A 12,324-nucleotide genomic window follows, 5' to 3' on the forward strand; every position below is an offset into this window, starting at 1 on the left:
GGGGTTTGGAAGTTTGTAGAGGAACGACAATTATTTGACTAACCAAGTAAGAGAACTTGTATTCAAATAGTCGTGGAGAAAAAATCGAAGACTCAAAGTTATCTCCCTTTTTGGTTTCTTATTATAAAAGAATTTGATTTATTTTTTCTTAAGAGGATTAGAAATGACGATTATTCGATTAATCGAGTAAAAGAATTCGTGTTCAAATAATCGAGGAGAGGAGTTGAAACCTCAAAACCATCTTCTTTTATTCCTAAATGAAATAGTATTTAATTGTGATTAGGTATTTTAATTTAATTTTAATAAAGAATATTCGATGTCGGATTGAGGTTTAAAGTTTGTATTTTGTGAATGAATTGAATTTATTTAGTGAATAGTTCATCTAATCGATTAATTAAAATCGAATAGGTCTCATTGTAAGAAGGCCCAAGAGTAAGCCATGTGAGGTTGATGGCGATGCTTAAAAGCGATCGACTTATAAAGGCGTTTGGAAATGGACTTAAGGTTAAATCAAGAATTGCGTGATTTTTCTAAATGTTTGAATGGTTTTGAATTGAACGGGCTTAGCTTGAGAAGGATCGAAATGGTGATAAAATCAATCAATCAATGTTTAATTATCAAAATTAATTCATGATTAATTAAGTTCAATTAAGATTAATTATCTAAGTTATTTAATTTTAAATAATCAAGTTAATTTAGACTTAATTAATCAAAATTATGCTAATTAAACAAAACTTTGGCAAAATATTCGTAGTATGTGTCGTAGATTTCAATAGTATAAAAACTATAAAATTACCATCTTCGCGGATCCAAAATCCAGCTTCACACACACAAACAAACGCAACAAAAAAACATGTTTACAAAGTGCCTAGCAACATAATAGTGGTGATTTAAAGGTCAATACAAATCTTTGGTATGAATCCAACCAACAGTGTAATACGCGGAAACAAAAGTGCTTATATTAGCAAATGGCTTGGGATTCCTTCCAATGTTCTAACCAGAACTCCAATAAGCCTCATCATTAGTTAGAAAAACAATATTATAATAATAATACATGATAAACAAAACACATGAATGGCATAGAAAAGTGACATTTTCTTTTTAAAACAATAAATGCAATGCGGATCTCATCATTAGCCAGGAAATTTTACATAATAATAAAACACCATAATAAATAACCAAACAATTTGGGTTGCTTTTTTAGGTGAGTGAATAAACACAACCTTACCCCTTTCTAATGGCATTACCACAAGATTCAGGCAAACAAATTCTCACAGCCAAAGCAACAAATCAATTTAAATATTTACAAGCTTCATCTAAAATATTTCAAAGATCAAACAAACAACAATCTAACCTTTTAACTTCAAAAGAAAACTCAAACAGAAACAAGTTTATGCATTTAACTTATCACAAGAGGGATTAAATTTAAACGTGAATGAAAAATACCAACTTCGATTGATCGCCGCCATGCTAGAAACAAAACGAGCAGCATCACCTAGAACACAACATCACGAACTGGCTCCCTAAACATGATTCTTCGGAAGGTAGCACGATTTGTTCAGTAGGTGGTGGACAGTTGTTGACGACGGTGTAGTTTGGATCGCGAATTGGCGGCGAGAAGCGGAGCGCCGGCGTGAGGTGTAACGGTAGTGCGCGTGGGAAGAAGGAGGCGACGGTTTATGGTGTGGTTAGGAGATCGGATTCGCGATGGCGGGTTTGAACAGAAGTCGAAGGTGCGGCGAGGGAGTTCGTTGGGGGAGGCTTGGTGGTTGTTTTGATGAAGAGTGACGCGGAGGTGAATCTGCGAACGAAGGGAGTTTGAAGTGTGGGTTGTTCGCGGCGGTCAGGGTTTGGTGAAGGAGTGACGATGATGGAAGGTTGAAGGCGGGCTTAGAGGACGTTGGGTTGTGCGGAGGAGATCGCAAGTGGTGGAGGCGTTCGTTTGGTTGCGTGCGACCGGTTGTGGAGGTTGTGACTCCGGTCGCCGGTAACGGGAACACGATGGTGGCAACGAGGGTTTTTCCGTTTTGGTGCAGGAGAGAGAAAGAGAGTGATGAGAAAAGAAAGGATTCTGGGAAGAGTGCGCGGGTTTTATGTATTTTGTTTTTTTTTCTTTCTTTTTCTAGATGTCAACATCCTTTTGTTGGAAGAATGATGGGGATCCATTGGATCCTCATGAGAGACCTCTCTTTCTTGTCCTTTAGTCCTCCACTCTAAATTCAATTTTCCACTCAAGAGATCTCCTTCTGGTCACACGGATCTTCCCCGTACAATTATTATTTTTATTGATTAATGATGTGTCACATGATAGTTGGTGGGGAGAGATCTGTTTGTTTATTCTCAGATTTTCTTTATAATTATTATTAAATTTATTTCTAAATTCTGATTAGATAGTAAAATGTACATGGATTGCAAATGAGGATCGTTGATTAATCTTGATCTAACAATCACGATTAATTCAAAGAAGCACACCAAGAAGCACATACTTTTAAATAAATTAAAATGCCTATAATGCCCTTTTTATATGATTTAATCATTTTAATATAATTTAAATCAATTGAATCAAATAAAAATTCCAACTTCTAAAATGAGTATGATAAAAATAAAATAAGGACATGGAAAATTCTATTTATTTAATCTGAATATTTTGGCAAAAGAATAAAATTAAAACGACAAAAAATAAATAAAAGTCGGGCGAAAATTTGCTCGAAAAATTAAATCGGATACATTAAAATGATCAGTGCGAAATATACTTATTGAAAAAATACAACGTTTCTTTTAATTTTGAAATAAATTTTCATCGGTTAAAAGGCTCAGACGGATTAAAATGCAGCTGAACAAGTTGACGAAAAATATTACGAGCACACCAGGCTAAACTACACGAATCGTAGATTAATAATACTGGCGTCTATGAGTTTAATTTCGAAACTTTTTACCCGCTGATTTTGCACGTACTTGAGAAATGATTTAACCAAATTGTCTGTATTTTCAAGAATTTATTCCGACTGATATTTTAGATATTATTAATGATGAAATGCATGTTATGTTGTACAACTGATGCAAATTGAAATAAAAATCGAATTTATGAAATTTTTAGAAATGCTCGGACAAAATTGGGGTATGACATCTGCCCCTATTTAATTTCCTTGAACCAGAAAGTATGAATGACAATAGTCTTCGTACATTCGTGGTGGAAGATAATTAAATACGAAAAGACCCAAATTTTGTCCTTTGAATTGCAAGGAAAAAATGCAGAAAGAAAATGCAGTGAGAAATACAGTAAGAAAAGTTATTAGAAGGTAAAATGAAACATTCAAGACTCTTTGGGAATCGTCAGAACATAATCTTGAATGCCAAGATCGAGATATTCCACTAATGGAAGGATGCCTCAACTGAACCTAAGACTTTCCGAAAAAATCAGCAGAACATTGTCTTGAACACGATATTCTCTGGGGATCAACGGAGCAGTTTCTTACATGATATAATCGAGATATTCCAACAAGGGAATGATACCTCAATCGTATCTAAGATTCTCCGAGGATACTAGAGTAGTATCTTGAAAACAAATGAGATTCTTCAAATGAATGAAGCAGTGTCTCAAATAGACAAATGAGATTCTTCATATGAATGAAGCAGTATCTCAAACAGATAAATGAGATTCTTTAGATAAATGAAGCAGTATCTTAAACAGATAAATGAGATTCTTCAGATAAATGAAGCAGTATCTCAAATAGATAAATGAGATTTTTCAGATAAATGAAGCAGTATCTCAATTATTCGTCTGTTGGGGGAATATTTTAGAAAAGACTCCTTTTGGAGGGAGATTTACTAGCCAAGCTTTGCAGGGGAAAAGCTCATAAGAGACTTTTTAGGGTAACCTCTGCTTGGGGAGCAATGATAGCAAAGAAAATGCTGGGAATATCACCATCAACCATAAAGTTGAAGAAAGACTTGTTGGGAAATAATTCAGCGAGCTCATGCAGGGTAATAACTTTATTTAGAAACAAGGAATCTCCAAAATATACATGAATGACCTTGGATCCTGATATTTTATGTTTGATTTGTGTATGATGTTCCACTTTGGGTGGGAATACCATGCATGGGATGATGCATGAGATGCATGCATGTATGCAAATGCTGGGGGATATTTGGTTGTGCATGTAGGAATGCGAATGATTTTTATTTTGTTGAAATTCCCATTTTGTGGGAGTGTTATGCATGAGTATGATGATGATTGATATGATTGTATTTTTTTAATTTTCTGTTTGGTAGGAAAACCATTTATGAATGATTCATATGATGCATGTTAGAATGCAAATGGGTAATTGGATTTTTTTTGTAGGATTTTTTTTTTTTCAATGAGATTATTGGGGAATATCATCATCAAAGGGTTGATGGAAGATAATGAATGTCGACATCAAAGGGTTGATGGACAGGTAAATGTCGTCGTCAAAGGGTTGATGGAAAAGATTTTCATCATCAGAGGGCTGATGGAAAAGACTATGTCATCGTCAAAGGGATAGGCGGAAAGAAGTAAAGGATGGCATCACCAATGGGTTGGTGGGAAGGATCATCATCAGAGGGCTGATGGAAAGGTAAATGTCATCGTCAAAGGGTTGACGGAAAGGTAATTATCATCGTCAAAGGGTTGACAGAAAGGTAATTGTCATCATCAAAGGGTTGACGGAAAGGTAACTGTCATCGTCAAAGGGTTGACGGAAAGGTAACTGTCATCGTCAAAGGGTTGACAGAAAGGAAATTCATTATGGAGTGACATCGTCAACGGGTTGACGAAAAGGTAAAGGATGTCGTCACCAAAGGGTTGGTAGAAACGGAATTATATGTAGTATCATCGTCAAAGGGTTGACGGAAAGAAACTTCATTATGGAGTGGCATCATCAAAGGGTTGATGGAAATGTATTTGTCATCGTCAAAGGGTTGACGGAAAAAGATTGTCATCATTAGAGGGTTGATGGAAAAGAAAATATATATGTAATATCATCGTCAAAGGGTTGACGGAATATAATTGTCATCATCAGAGTGCTGATGGAAAAGAGTTTGTCATCGTTAAAAGGTTGACGGAAAGAAAAAGTCAGGTTATGTCCTCATCAAAGGGTTGATGGGAAGGATTTATTATGTTATGTATGCATATGATGCATGTTAATGAGAATTTCTCATTTTTGTGAGAGAGATTTTTGATATGCAACTTCCTTATTTGGAAGGAAAGTCATGTGTGTTTACTGTATGCAGTGCATGTGGTAATGCCAGATGAATGTTGATTGTCTTTGAATCGATCTCCCTCTTTTAAGGCGAGACTTCCATGGTACCAATGTTGATTGGATTTGAGTCTGTGAAGATGCCATCAGAGTGGGCTTTTAGTTTTTGGTAGTTGCCAATATGGATTAGACTTTTGGTTGGTGAAAGGTTTTGACTTCCCGACACTCTGTATTTGATGATGTAATGATTACAGGATAAATATGGACACTCTTGATGCCCTAAGTTTGATCCTTCACTCATAGACTGTGTGTTTCGTCTTGAGGGAAACTCCACTTCTTTGTCTGGTATGCCTTGATGGCTTGCAAATGAGCGTAGCGACGTAATCAATGCATGATGGTTGTGCTCTTGCTCTGCCCCAAGGATATTTGCAACTTGTCTGCCCCAGCCTGTAGGGTCCTTGAAGGAATTTGTCCTTTTGAAAGGAAACCCTGGGAACATTTATACCATGGCTTAAGCCTAATTTTGCCCTAGTGTATGAGTCTTGCAGTGTTTTGCCCCTGATTGAGATTTCAAAAGGCTTGCCTCATATGTACTGGATATTTTGAAATTATTCGCCTCCTTGATCAGTTGATGCTTGGATATTTGTCTTTTGACTGACCAATTCATAGTCATTGGATACCATTCCCCTAATCCATGGGGTTAGGAAGCAGTCTTGATTTGGGTCGGCATTGACGAATGATCAAGTTCTTCTGATTGTTCCTTATTGTTGGAATTTATTTGATGTCAAGTACTTACTTACAGTTTAAAATTGTTTATTTAATCCATGGTAATTTTAATGCAACGTTCATGCAGGTTTGAAAAATCATTTATTGAAGTGATGTGATAGTGTGTGACGAATGAACCATTAGTTCAAACGCATTGCTGATTTAGCTAGTGTGTGAAAGATACAGTGAGAATATGATGCCAATACAGGTGATTAGCAATATTTATGAGTCAGTTTACGCAACCTTATTGTAGTACGCTTTTAGAATAAACTCTACTTCAATTAGGTCTTTTGAGGGTTGTAACGTGGCATGGTTCACGGTTTTTGAACAAAAGGATATAAGGCTCAAATTTTGTTTTAACCCACCCCTTCTTCATGATGATCTCCAATCCTATGTCCAGTTAACTCAACATACACATTCAACTTTTAACAAAGTTCAATGGTGTAAAGATGAAGATCTAAGGTTCGCTTGAAATGGCAGTCACCTTATTTTTCTCTTCATGGATGTCGGTGCCCCTTTGATTCTTGATATGGTGGTCACTGAATCTTGTTTTGTTTTGTTAAGGGTTTTCGTTGCCTCTTTTGACTTTTGTTTTGATTCCTAACTTTTGCCTGGACCGCTTCTTGAAGCTTTGGTCCATCGGGATTACCCTAATTTTTGCCTAAGTCGCCTCTTTGGATGTTCGACTTAGCGAGCTCTTTCTTTGATTTTTTTTTTGGAAAATTATGACTGCCAAGTCATTGGCCATTGAAGAACAACCGTCATAACTTTAGGATTTTTCAAGGTTCCTTCTACACTTCAGGATGTGTGCAAAGAAGGGCATGTGGTTGATCCTCATACAGGAGGTTTTATCTTGTAATTTGAATGCATAGTCAGATTAACTGAACACTACCCTTTCCCAGGTTAAGCGTAAGGGTTTTATAGATCCGAAAGAAACTTCTACTTCTAGGCTCGAAGTGGTTGACTAAGGATTAACTCCTTATCTCTCCAGTGTTTGGGGATTTGAAACAATGCATGTACATCATCAGTAGGATTTTATCCAAAAGCATACAGTCAGCAATGATGGGTATTTTTTTTCGTCATCCTCCCTTCAATTTTTGCTAAAACGACAATTTTGATGAGTGAATTGGAGATTTTTTTTTCATGTAGATGGAAAAGATGAGTGAATACGAAAGGATTCGTTCAAAACATGCATGATCATTTCATTAATATTACCATTAAAGGAAACCAAAAATACTTGAAAGCAGATAAATACTTTAACATGCAAAAAACAAAACAAATGAAATGCTAGAAATAGCCAAATGATTTCTAGTGCATAGGAAGCTTTCTCGTGTCTGGTTCAATGTTGGGCTAGCTTCCTTCAGAGTAGTGGTAGTTCTGCTCATCGAGACTAACATGATAATCATCTTCAGACCTACTCTCGGAAATCTCTTCCATTGTTTGGACTTATGGACCTGCAGAGGTAGGCAAAGAAGTATTGTTGACTTGCAAGCTTCGAGGCGCAAAGGAGAACATCTTGGAATCAAGCAGGGTTTGTACCTTACTCTTGAACACTTTGCAGTCTTCAGTTGAATGCCCTTGTGCCCCAGCATGGAAGTCACATCTAGCATTGGCGTCAAAGCCTGGTGGATATGGAGGACTTACTGGTTTTAGTTCCTTTGGAACTATCAGTCCTCTCTCAATTAAATACGGAAGTACTTGACTGTATGGCATTGGAAGCGAATTTATGTGTCTCTCTGATAACATGAAATAATATCACACTTTTGGACTCGATTTAATTAAATTATATTATTATTCACTTCAATTTATTTCATTTTATTCGATATTACTTGGTATTTTTCCTTTTATTTGTCTCAGGTAGCTTATTTGAAGCACAAGTGAAAAAGGAAGAAAAAGAGGTGCAAAAAGAAATGAAGAGAAGCAAATTTCACCAAACCAAAGCCCAGCCCAAAAGTACTAGCGTTGAGCTTGTGACGAGCGCCACACATGGTGTGACGAGCGTCACGCCCTGCTGCCTTGTGTTACGAGCGTAACACATGGTGTGACGGACGTCACACCATTCTCCTATATTTTTGGCTGCAGAAGCGCAACAGAGGCACGTTGAAGCCTATTGTTACGCTTGACCCTTGGAAACGTGAAGACCACTTTTACGGAAGGAGTTTTGGAAACCATTACAAATTGGGATAATATAAATAGAGCCAAGGAAAAACCCTGCTCTCTTGGCTCTTCTTCGTGCTTTTTCTCTTCCAGCCGTGCAAGCATACTTTACAGCATTATTTTTTTACAGTTTTTACTTTTCTTTGCAATTTCTATTTTCTTTTTCAGTCAATCTTTCAGCACTTAATTAATTTTTCACACAATAGTTTCTACACCGGAAACTATTGTGTATCTTTTACCGGATCTAACCTTACGTTAGACCCTAGGTTTTTTTTTCCTTCACTTTTATTTTCCTATCCGATTGAAGAATTCAAGAACAAATCCAACCGGTCTGTGGTGGAGTGTTCAAGACTGCTATTAATTACTCAGGTTCTTTAATTATTGTTTGAATTTATATATGCCCTGCTTTATTGTTTATTTACATTATTTGCCTGAGATGTTTCTATTTAAGCATGATGATTGTTTAGATCTGTTTAGCATGTCTGGCTAATTTATTTAGGTATCGGTATGTAAAGTAAGCGGAATGAAAGAATCAAAACTAAGTTGATTTAATTACGCTTAAAAATAAAATCACTCTTTTTATGGTCTCAATTTATAGGTTTAATACCAAGGTTTTTGTACGAGAGTAAAAAACTAAAGAAGTTAAAATCAATAGAACGAGAGTTTGAGTTTTTAACTGGACAATGTAAATTGGACATTAATTCTAGATCAGGGCGAAAGCAATTTTCAGAGTTAATTAAATTCTAATCTTTTTCAAAAAGTATTTTTAAAAGTTAAATGTGAGGACGAGAGTTAAGCATTTGAATTTAATTATATAATCTAAGTCAACAGAGCGAGAGTTTGAGACGAGGGCGTTTAAACAGTTATTATTTTAATAAAAAGAGTTTTTATAGATTCTATTGTTTTCAAAAAGTGATTTTGGACTTAACTAATAAGTGACAGCTACGTTAATATAAAGTCATAGTCTATTCAACAGAGCGAGAGTTTGAGAAAAGGCTTTTAATCAATAGTGTCTACTGAAAGGATTTATTTTAAAACCAAGAAACCAACGAAGATTTGATTCCCTAATTACGACGAACTACATACCGATATCCGCTTAATTGATATTTAGTTTAGATCTTATTTTAGTTTTAACTTTTCCCCCGAAACAATCAAAATATCATCCGCATTAGCTTTACGAAGTAACCTTAGAAAACGGTATATCGATTCATAAGTCCCTGTGGGATCGATATCTTTTAAAACTACGCGATAGAACTGTGCACTTGCAGTTAGTACCCCATTCGACTCATAAAGTCGCGATCAAGTTTTTGGCGCCGTTGCCGGGGACTTTTATTTAGTCGATATCTAACTCTTCTGTTACGCTGTAGAGACTAAGGCAATTTTTATTTCTTCTTCTTTCGTTGATTTGTATGCCACACACTCGCTCACAAGGCGAGCCGTTTTACTTACGAATCAACGACATCGAACTATATCTCCGAGTCTTACGATGAATTTGGGAATATCGTGCTGCAAACAATCTCCCTCCTATCGAAGTGCCTGACCTCAAAAATCTTCTTCCTTCGCCAATACCCGAGATGGCAGAACCAGCTCGTGCTCTTCGAGATTACGCCGCTCCATCGCAAGATGAGCCGCATTCGAGTATTGCTCCACCCGCAATCGAAGCAAACAACTTCGAACTTAAACCTTCTCTGTTGCAGGCAGTGTAACAGAATCAATTCTCTAGAAATCCTACCGAGGATCCAAACCTTCATTTATCCGTATTTGTCCAATACGCTGATACTGTTAAAGCTAATGGTGTCACTTCAGAGGCAATTCGACTTCGCCTTTTTTCCTTTCTCGTTAAGAGATAAAGCTAGAAGATGGCTTCAGTCTCTTCCTTCCAACTCAGTTACCACATGGAACGAGTTGAAGAAAGTCTTCCTTGCCCGATATTTTCCTCCAAGCAAAACAGCTATGTTGAGAGCCCAGATAAATGGATTTAAACAGAAAGATAACGAGTCTCTTTTCGAAGCATGGGAAAGATACAAAGACATGATGAGACTTTGTCCACACCATGGTTTAGAGGACTGGTTAGTAATTCATACCTTCTATAATGGTCTCTTGTACAACACAAGGTTAACAATAGACGCCGCAGCAGGTGGTGCACTTATGGATAAACCTTATGCCGGTGCTTATCAACTTATCGAAAGCATGGCCCAAAACCATTATCAGTGGGGAAGCGACCGAGCAATGGTAGAGAAACCTCAAACGAAAAGTGGCATGTACGAGATAAGTAGCCTTGATCATGTTAATGCAAAAGTGGAAGCCCTGGCCCAGAAAATTGAAAGTTTGAATGTATCACCTCCAACCAACGTGGTTGCCGCAACTCAGAATTGCGAAGTCTATGGAATCCAAGGTCACACTCCTGCTGATTGTCAACTCCTAACCGGGATCCAAGCAGAACAAGTAAATTATGCTCAAGGAAATCCCTACTCACACACCTATAACTCAAACTGGAAGAATCATCCTAATTTTTCATATAAGAGTAATAATGCTTTATACGCACCAGGACAAGCTCCAAATCAAGCCCCAGCTATACCTCCTGGATATCAAAAGCCGACCCCATCTACACCTAACAATAATGTTCCTAGGAAATCCAACTTGGAAATAATGATGGAGAACTTCATAGCTTCTCAACAGCAAACCAATAAAGATTTCTTAAACCAGAATATACACACTAGCGAACAAATCAAACAACTAGCAAGTAAAGTAGATGCCTTGGCTACCCATAACAAAATGCTGGAAACACAAATATCACAAGTAGCTCAACAACAAGCGCCTACTGCTGCCCCAACTGGTGCATTTCCTGGACAGCCCCAACCTAACCCGAAAAGCCACGCTCATGCAATCATACTAAGAAGTGGAACGGAAGTGGAAGGACCAGTAGATCCAAGAAATGAAAACCAAAACTCTAAGAAGTCAATTGAGGAAGAAAGTACACCTAAGGAAAAGGAAGAGAGTAATAAGGAAACCGTAGAAAAGAAAGAACCTTATGTACCTCCACCACCTTATAAACCACCTATCCCTTACCCTTAAAGGCTTATTAAAACCAAAGATGCGGGCCAATTTAAAAAATTTGTTGACCTACTGAAACAGTTAAACGTCACAATTCCATTTACAGAAGCTATTACGCAGATGCCCTCATATGCTAAGTTCTTAAAAGAAATTCTTTCTAATAAAAGGAAACTTGAAGATAGTGAAACTGTTACACTCACTGCTGAATGTAGCGCTATAATCCAGAATATGCCTCATAAACTTAAAGATCCAGGTAGTTTCTCTATACCCTGTCACATAGGAAAATTTGTCATAGATAAAGCCTTATGCGATTTAGGAGCCGGTATTAGTGTTATGCCCTTATCCATATGCAAGAAACTTGAAATGGGAGAATTAAGACCAACTAAAATGTCTGTGCAACTAGCAGATCGTTCTGTTAGATATCCTGTAGGAATTCTTGAAAACGTTCCTGTGCGCATAGGTCAATTCTACATCCCAACCGATTTTATAATTATGGACATTAGAGAAGATGAAGTTACACCCATTATATTGGGAAGACCATTCTTAGCAACTGCCGGTGCGATCATAGACGTAAAACGAGGACGACTCACTTTCGAAGTAGGAGAAGAGAAAATTGAGTTCATTCTTTCCCAATTTTTGAAAGCACCTGCAATAGAAGATACATGTTACTTCATGGATATCATCGATGAATGCATAAAAGAAACAGAGTTAGAAAAGGACAAATCGTCTGACTATCTTGTAGAAGACAAACTCAACCAATGTTTAGCAATAACACCGGATCCTACGCAATGCCTTAAGAAACCAACCCTAGACCTGAAAACACTTCCCAAAAATCTGAGGTATGAATTCCTAGACTTAGAACTTGAACGACCAGTGATAGTTAATGCAGACCTAGGAAAACTCGAAACCGAAAAACTCCTGCATATCTTAAGAAAATATCCAACCGCACTAGGATACAACATCACCGACCTTAAAGGAATAAGTCCTTCTATTTGTATGCACCGTATCATGCTAGAAGAAGACTGTAAAACTTCTAGGGAACATCAGAGGAGACTGAACCCGATCCTGAGTGAGGTAGTGAAGAAGGAAGTAACCAAGTTATTAGAGGCAGGTATCATATATCCTATATCTG

The 12,324-nt window shown here is 37.1% G+C and overlaps 1 non-coding gene across 1 annotated transcript; it reads right to left on the reverse strand.

Annotated features, from left to right (window-relative positions):
- Positions 1–10,091: 10,091 nt before the first annotated feature.
- LOC127125026 (small nucleolar RNA R71) lies at positions 10,092–10,198 on the reverse strand. The gene has a single exon (XR_007804492.1). It is a non-coding gene; the product is annotated as a small nucleolar RNA R71 (small nucleolar RNA).
- Positions 10,199–12,324: the final 2,126 nt, after the last annotated feature.

The sequence above is a fragment of the Lathyrus oleraceus genome, chromosome 2, assembly GCF_024323335.1.
Source record: "Lathyrus oleraceus cultivar Zhongwan6 chromosome 2, CAAS_Psat_ZW6_1.0, whole genome shotgun sequence".
NCBI classification, from domain to species: Eukaryota; Viridiplantae; Streptophyta; class Magnoliopsida; order Fabales; family Fabaceae; genus Lathyrus; species Lathyrus oleraceus.